Genomic DNA, 9,438 nt, shown 5'->3' on the forward strand with positions numbered 1-9,438 from the left:
AAGAAGAAGCAAAAGCAAAAGCAAAAGCGGAAGAATGGGAAGAAGTAAGCAAACTGGCCACATTTAAAGATATTAGGATGCTAGTAGTGCTAAGTTTATTTCAATTTTGGCTTGTCTAATATTGCATCTTTAATGTTTTTTCTTTGTTATCTTTTCATTTATTTAAAAGTTCGAACCGGGGATCGTAACTAATTGCAATTTATGGGTCATGGCCATACTTTTGAAGAATTTGGACCATTATAGTTAAGGAGTCCTACATATGTAGGATTTAACTCTGTTTAATTTTTAGATTTAAAGAAACAAATAAGAATAATAATAATAATACACTATACTTTAAAGAGTTTTTAATTTCACTAAAATGTTATTCCACTTGTTGGAATATATTTAATTGATTACTTTTAGAAATCGTATAAGAATGCGTAATTATTATCATATTCGCACGTGCTAGAATCTCATATAAAACTTATCTAGTCATGTGTGGTTTTCTGTATGAAAATGCATTCTTGTTAGGAGCCTGCATAATTTTATATATAAATGGCGAGATATGTCCGTGGATGTAAAATATCCCATGGTTTTACAATAGTGAGTGAGGATGACATCAATTCTAAGGATTATGTTAATTCTTTTTGCCGGAAGTTGGGACCTTAACTTTATATAGTCACCAAAGAGAATCCTTTGGGAGTTCACACCCATAATGTTATGTGGACAGATCAGCTTGATTATTTTATCGATTGGTCGGTCACGGTGAATATATATAAAAGGTTAAAAAAGAGTATACCTATAATGTTTACTCAAGATGCATATGTGAGAAAAAAATATATAGGAAATAGAGAGAAAATAATGACTATCCTTTTTATACTTATGTAAAGTAGTAAGGGGGTGTTTGGGAATTGGGATTGTTTATTTTCACCGACTTATAAATTATTAACTTTTGGAAGAAGAAAAAAAGGTATTTGGGATTGCTTATATTGTGAGAGGAAAACGTTAATAATTTATACTTTTGTAACTTATTAACTTAATAAAAAGTTATAAGAAAGTAAAATAAGGAATCCCAAACACCCCCCTAACTAAAAATCAAAAGCACTTGACTCTTTATAATGAGACGTTACAAATGCTTAAGATGAGAGGTCATGTGTAACACCCTGATTTTGATATGTTCCGTTGATTTTAATAACATTCTATATTGTAAAGGGGTCCCAACCTTTTATTTTCAAAACAACCTAGTAATTTGTTTATAAACTCAATTATGTAATTAAAACTCAAGAACAGCAGTTTATTGTATGTGTATAGTTAGCACATATTAACGACTTAAAAACAAAATAACTTAATACTTTTAGAAAGGTTGTTTTGTCAATTAAACTTCTTAAATGTACGGTTCAACCAGAAGACTCGATCCTCACCATCCATCTTTATTTAGTGACCAAAAGTAGAAGACATATACCAACAAAATCATTATACTTGCCAAATGGGTGAATATGACCCAGCTACACAACACACAAAAAAAAAAAAAAAAAAGTGCAACAAAACTCATTGAAAATATCACCCAGCGTCCTAGTGTACGTATCACAGGACCATCAATGTTGGGTACACCGAATCTAGCATTTTTCAGGGTAGGATAGAGGATCTTCATTGAGGCTCCTTTTTGGAGTGAGGGTACGCCCAAACCTACAGAATTTCAACATACCCCCGTTTTGGGTGAGTCTAACCTATATTTAACCCTTTGAACCTATTATACATTCAAAAATTGCTATAATACATGTTCTAATCATATGGTAACACCTTGTTACTTCAAAACATGTCTATTCATTCAACTTCAACAAACAGGTCACTACTCACATCTGAAACTTTCATAACCGTTGTAAGGCATAGAAAACTAGAGGGAGTGAACATGTTTTTTTAATTTTAAACTCGTTTTAAGCCGCTAATGACTTTGTTAAACTATTTTCACAAGAATAATACTAAATGCAATAAGTAAAGAATTTAAGAAATAGAGGTGACACAACCGATTTATAGAGGTTCAAGTGAATGCTAAATAATCCACTCAAGTCCTCTTCTTGATCATTGATCGAGTGTATTCTTTGCTAGACGTCTTCCTAAATGGCAGAGTTCGCCGGTACACCGTTTCACTCTTCAAAGAAAATGGTCACTTTCTTCAAAACACGATGTCAAGATCGTGGACCTTTACAAGTCTTCAAATGTTTAGTATATCAAGATGGTGAACTACACTATATCAAGATAAGGTAATCTCTCTTTAACATTACGTTAATACAGTGTTGTCTCTCTACAAATATAACTCTATGACAAGATAGAGTTTCTCAGCACAAATATAATAACACTATAGCAAAATAGCATTTACCCTTTTAGCACATCAAAAAATCACAAGAACAATCATCTAGTGATGCCCCTCAATATTACAAGAATAATTAACAAGTGTTTAAGTTCGTGCTTTTCTTTTACTCTTTGATTAGATCTTGATCTTCTTATAAATTGGATGCTTGAAGGACGCATTAGATTAAGAGGATCTTCTATGTTGTGTATGTATGTGTTGTAGAGCAAAGGGATGAGGAATAAGGTTACACAAGTCTTCAATTTATAGCCTAACATGTGAAATGACTTGAATAGACCCTGGTGATTCAACGGTCAATCACACTGACGCTTCCAGTATGTGGTCGTGGATCCAGTAGTCTACATCACTTTGAACTATGTTTTTGAACTTTGTGTGAGGTCATTTTCTACTAGTTTGTCTTTAAAACGAGATTCCTTACATGTTGCAAAGTGTGCTTATCATCGTCATCATCTTTTGACTTTACAATACAACCTAAGTATTTCACTTAATGATTTAATCTCTTTTTTATGTATCCTAACTAATATCTCTATTTATAGAGACTTGATTATAATGTGACTTACTATTTAAAAGTTAACCACAATAATAACTATCTTAACAATGTCACACACCTTTGATCATTGCTTTCATCTTAGAGTCACAAACAAGTATCTTCAATCCTTTTTCTTTAATATCTCCATTGTTATCTTCACGTGTCTTTATATTTCATATGTCTTCTCTTCTCTTTCTCTCTTTTTAATTTATCAAAATAAGAATGAAGCTTTCCCTTGATGTGAGATCCCTTCTTTGAATTATCCACCCCCCCCCCCCCTCTTTTCTTAAAAATATGGTTAACAAAGTTAGTAACACAAGGCTTGCACAATATTGTCAAAAAAAAAATACAACAATGGCTCAATACCATGAACAATCACTTCTAGAAGCAAGCAATGAAGCCTACCATATCAATAGCATTAACAATATACTACATTTCAACACCACTTGTTAGTTATTTCCTTTGAAAACATAACTTATTAGTTATTTCCTTTTAAAACATATACCAAATAATAAATAGAAAGTAGACTAAAATATTAAAATAAAAATGTGTTTTCCTACCACACCCATCACCCATCCTCATACTCCCATCTATTTTATAAACTACTCCTATAATCTATCCCCCCACAAACCCTTTTCTCTCTCAACATATGGAAGTCAACCCACCACCACAACCACCCCTAACCACCACCAGGTTTAACCGACGATGAGTCAAACCAGCTAAAACCTTCTATAACCAACTTCCACACCTACCATATCACTCCCTCCCAATGCTCCTCCCTACTCGCCCAACACATCCACGCTCCAGCCGACATAGTCTGGTCCGTTGTTCGCCGATTCGACAAGCCGCAAACCTACAAACACTTCATCAAAAGCTGCACCGTAAGTGAACACTTCACAATAGCCGTGGGATGCACACGTGATGTTGACGTCATCTCAGGCTTGCCGGCGTCCACTAGCACAGAACGGTTAGACTTGTTGGATGATGAGAACCACGTGTTGGGATTCACGGTCATCGGCGGTGAACACCGGCTTAGGAATTATCATGCTGTCACGACGGTACTGTTCTATTGGACTATATTATTATTAGACATTACCAGAATACTAGCACCTTTGTTAAACTATATTATTATTAGACATTACTCACGCTTTTATTAAACTATATTATTATTATTATTATTATTAGACATTACTCACGCTTTTATTAAAATATATTATTATTATTATTATTATTATTATTATTATTATACGTTATTAATCAGCGTGAGCTCAAAGGTAAAAATATTATTATTATTATTAGACGTTATTAATCAGTGTGAGCGCAAAGGCTCGCCTCAAGTTTTTTAAACTTTATTCAATAAACAATTAACGATCAAGTATTTACTATTATCTTACAGGTACATGAGTTGGTTCCGGTGGAAGATTCTCGTCCAACCACGATGGTCTTGGAGTCGTACGTTGTCGATGTACCGGAGGGGAATACGGAGGAGGATACCCGGCTTTTTGCCGACACGGTGGTGAAGCTTAACTTACAGAAGCTGGCGGCTATCACGGAAGCCATGGCTCATGAAGCAGCCGCCGGCATCAAGGGTCTTAATCTCAGGTGATGCTGCCGCCGACAATTAATTTCAACCCAAAAAAATGAAATAAATATTTGTCCTTTTATTTTTTCATTGAATTAAAAATTTGTGAAACTTTTTTTGTTTAATGTTTGGAATTTACGAAAGGTTGAAAACACCCTTGGTCTTTAACGACCGGCCGCCAGCCAGTTTCAGTTGTATGTATATTGGGGGCGTTTTAGCCATTTTTTTTATCAAATAATGATTTTAATAGAAATAAAAGGATCCAATTATAATAAAGAGACCGGTAAATGAATAACAAACTGCGTCAATAAAGTGAGTATTTTGTGAATGTGTTTATTATGTGATACTTCATTTCATTATCTATTTTAAAAGATTGGGTAGTTAGTTATTAGTTACTTGAAGAAAATACAAAAGTTACCTACTAGATTTGGCTTAAAAGTTAAAACAGAAAAGGTGATGAAAGTGACAGGATTACTATGCTGTCTACTTTTTTCAGTTTGGACCCTCTATCTTCCATACGCTAGTTTTGTAGGTTGTGGTTGTTAAATTTGGTTTGAACAATTGAATATATCGATTAATAAAGATGACCATGGACGCCAACATGGGGTGACAGACAGCGAATCCACATATGTCGTATTAAATGTGTTCGTGCGTGGCCAATGGACGAGTGAAAAATCACAAGTGAGCTAACCAACGTCTAGGCATGGTCCTTTTTCTAAAAAAAAAAAAAATGTTGATAACTTTTGTAAAATTATGGCCCTATTTTAATGTTTAACACACTAAAACTTAAGTGATGATTATCCGTTCCCACCTTGGTGGGGTGGTAAAATGATTAAGGTGCGAAATTAAAGGTTATGGGTTTGAACCCTGTAAAACGTAAAACTTTAGTGGTTAAAAAACAAAAGGTCATGATGTAAGGTCCCCCGACTCAGGTGCCCTACTTTCTCGCTGGTTGGATTTACCCATTCACATAATTCATAAAATCAAAGTTAATTAAAACATTTCGCGGAAATAAAAGTCATTCATTCATACATATCATAAACATCTTGTCTTAAAATAACATAACATAACATAAGTCTTAAAACACAAAACATAAATGACACGGGTGTCTTCTCTTCATAACGATGTCAGTCTTCCTCTTATTGCCACGTGTCCTCATCAAGCAGCTGGTCTCATTCTACTTGCCTGCGTGCATACTAAAAGTTAGCTACGCTGAGTGAGCTCTAGTTAATTAACAGACATTACATTCACTTACTTACTAACACGCGTCCGGAGATATGTATTAATACTTGCCTGTTCATCTATTATTCAAACATACATTCATACATTTATACTTCTTGCTGACTACATACCTCGGATACTTTAAAAATCCGGTCTTCACATACCTTGGATATTATAAGGGTCCAGACCCTACATACCTCAAAATTAATAAGGATCCGGTGTCCTACATACCTTGGATATCCTCAGATTCCAGTCCCTACTTACCTTGGATATTATAAGGGTCCAGACCCTACATACCTTGGTTATTATTAGGGTCTGGTGCCCTCTAACATACCATACCATCATTACATTTTCTTTCTATTTCCTTCAATCATAACTAATATAACAACTACGTACATACTAGTTAAACAATTCATATCATTCACATTCATACTCAACATATATCTAATATACACTTACCATTTAAGTTAAGTGTATAAATCGTAGTATGCATACAACCCCGAAAACATAAAACATAAATGGGCTAGAACTCACCTGGATCCTGTTACGTTCACCGTTAATGGTAATTCCTTTCTTCAACTGTGCCCGACTAACTGTTAATAACGTACACGTGTTAACCTCTATAATCTCTTGTCATTCATTTCTTAAGTTAACAGGGTTAACTTTTAAGTTAACGGAACCGACATGTATTCTTCTTTAGCCGATTTTAGTAATTTAATACACTTTAATTCCCGTTTATTAGGATCGTATATTTATATTATTTTAGCTACCTTATTGTTAATTCATGTATATCCATCATTATACTATTTTATTACTAGCTTACGTTCTCAACTTACTTAAGCATTTCTGAACGGATCCCATAAATCATTAGTTTGTCGTAAGACGGGTTACGGTTTCTAGACGAGTTGGGTCTTGAGTTCGGGTCCCATTTAGTTCCTTGTCCCTTCCTTTATCATAAGATTATTATTATTTTCTTATTACATTTACTTTTATTATTATTATTGTTATTATTTAAACCCTACTTAATACCCCACCCCTATACCCCTTCCCTCTTCATCTTCCTCCCTCTCTCCCTCTTCTCATGGCACTTACCTCGCCGCCTCCTACCTTTCCGGCCACGGCCACCGCCGCCTCCCCCCACTTCCAGCCACACCACCGTCGCCCCTGGTCTTTCCGTCAACCATGGCATCAGAGGTCGCTGGTTATCGGCTCTATTCGCAAGAGAGGAGGTCCAACATGTCTCATACCATGATTCGCACCAGGGGCTTCGCATAGGATTTCGCATGAGATGCGAAATCCATAAGTCCTCATAGAGGGGTTTCGCTTCGCATCGGGTTCGCACGAGTTTTTCGCACAGGTTTCTTTGCACAGAAATTTCGCATAGAAGTTTCGCATGGTGACGTCATACGAAGCGAAATTTGGAGTTCGTGTCATGCGATGCCAAGTTCAGAGACTATTTCGCACAGGTTTGGTTTGCGTGAAGGTTCTGGAGGATCAGCTTCTGTTTTGGGTGTTCATCGGTGGTCGGGGCGGGGCAGGTTTGGTTTCGGTTTTACAGGGGTTCGGACACGAGGCTTATTATAGCTCAGATATGCGTTCAGGCGCTAGACTTGGCCGTGCACTTGGATTCGGGTCTCATTATCCGGCCAACTGTCGAGATCCGGGTTTCACTAGACCCGTGTGAACATATTATCATCATTTGGGTAATGTCAGATCCATTGTTATTATTGTTTATTTATTGTTAGATTGATGAAAACGTGTTTGTCTTAGCTCGCTTATGTCGGTTGACTCGGTTTAATCGTTATTAATATCATGACAAGGAAATGAAATGAAAATGACTATAAATTGTTTAACTTTTGGTGAGATTGAACTAGATCTAGTATGGATGAATTGGAAATATTTGGTGTCCAGAGGGGTTTTTTGTTGTGTGTATGGGTGTGTGTACCATGATTGGAGAATGATGATGATGGAATGATAAGGATGGAATCTAGGGTTTTTTTTATTGTTTAAATAGGCAAAGCCCAAAGGTTTTTCCCATAATCTCTCCCAAGTCCATTAACCCCTCTTAATCTTATCCATATTCTACATATAATATAATTAACTTAATGATGTCACGCGATACGATAACTATAATAAACCAAATTACTTTATTTATTTATTTAAAAGAGACGAGGACGTTACAAGTCTCTCCCACTTAAAAAGGTTTCGTCCCTGAAACCTATCTATTACATAAACAACTGCGGGTAGAACTTATGCATCTCCTCCTCTGGTTCTCACGACGCATCGAATCCCTTGCGATGTTTCCAGATCACTTTAACTAAGGGGATAACCTTTTGACGAAGTTGCTTATCCTTACGGTCAACAATTTTGACTGGCTGTTCGACATAATTCAATCGCTCATCTACCTCTATGTCCATTAACGGCATGTGAGACGTGTCGTCTTCAAGGCACTTCCTTAAGTGAGAAACATGAAAGATAGAGTGAATCCCTTCCAGTTCTACAGGTAGATCGAGCTTATAAACCACTTCTCCTACGCAAGCTATGATCTTAAACGGTCCAATATACCTTGGACTCAACTTTCCTCTCTTTCTAAAGTGAATGATACCTTTCCACGGCGAGACCTTAAGCATCACGTTGTCGCCAACGTTAAACTCAATCGGTCGTCGTCTCTTATCGGCATAAGACTTTTATCGGTCTTGAGCAGCTTTCATCCTTGCTTTGATTTGATCAAACCTCGAGGAGGTTCCTTGCACGACTTCCAAACTACCAATCTCCTTCTGGCCAATCTCTCCCCAACAGCCGGGAGTTCTACACGTCTACCATACAACATCTCGAATGGAGGCATACCAATGCTCGAATGATAGCTGTTATTGTAAGAGAACTCTGCTAAATGAAGATGATCGTCCCAACTTCCTCCTAAGTCTAACACACATGCACGTAGCATATCCTCAAGGGTTTGGATAGTCCGCTCAGACTGTCCATCTGTTTGAGGATGATACGCCGTGCTGATGTTCAATCTTGTTCCCATTGCTTCATGAAACCTTTTCCAAAATCGCAAGTAAAGCGGGTGTCTTTGTCGGATACGATCGACGATGGCACTCCATGCTTCGTTACAACTTTAATAAACGCATTTGCTAATGTTTCTGACGAGATGGCCTCTCGTATAGGCAGGAGCAATCTAGTTAAACGGTCCACAGTCACCCAGATGGCCTCATGATTTTTAGCTATATGCAGCAGCTTAGTTATGAAACCTATGGTGATGTGTTCCCGTTTCCCCATCAATCCTCCTAAGGTCATTACAAAAAGGTAACAGGGAACTCACGCCCCTCTAATTCTACCTTACCGTCCTTAACCATTTTCATTATCCTAATAGAGGTATCATTAGCCGTTTCTACCATAAAAGTTTCAGGCACACGACAACACGTCATTTTAGCTAACTTACAGAATGCTACATCTATGAAACTTCTATTAGCACCTGAATCGAATAAAACATAATTAGAAATACCATTTACTAGGAACGTACCTGTCACTTCATCGGGAATCTGCTGGTCTTGTTCCTGAGTCAGCATGTAAGCCCTAGTTTTCGGCCTATTCTTCTCAGCATCTCCCATCCCACTTCCTCCAGCTTCTCCCTCAGTGCATTCTCGAGCCATATGACCTGTCTTCCCACATTTTTAGTAGGTGGGTTTCGCGTTACATTCATGAGCATAATGCCCCACCTTCCCGCACATAAAGCAGACATTTGACCCAAGTCTGCAC

At 36.9% G+C, this 9,438-nt stretch overlaps 1 pseudogene; it reads left to right on the forward strand.

Annotated features, from left to right (window-relative positions):
* The first annotated feature begins 3,559 nt into the window (after nucleotides 1–3,559).
* On the forward strand, nucleotides 3,560–4,497 carry LOC143556437 (abscisic acid receptor PYR1 pseudogene; annotated as a pseudogene).
* The last annotated feature ends 4,941 nt before the right edge of the window (nucleotides 4,498–9,438 follow it).

Source organism: Bidens hawaiensis, unplaced genomic scaffold, assembly GCF_021521415.1.
Source record: "Bidens hawaiensis isolate Kalapana, Puna unplaced genomic scaffold, B.hawaiensis_p1.1 tig00018571_1, whole genome shotgun sequence".
NCBI classification, from domain to species: domain Eukaryota; kingdom Viridiplantae; phylum Streptophyta; class Magnoliopsida; order Asterales; family Asteraceae; genus Bidens; species Bidens hawaiensis.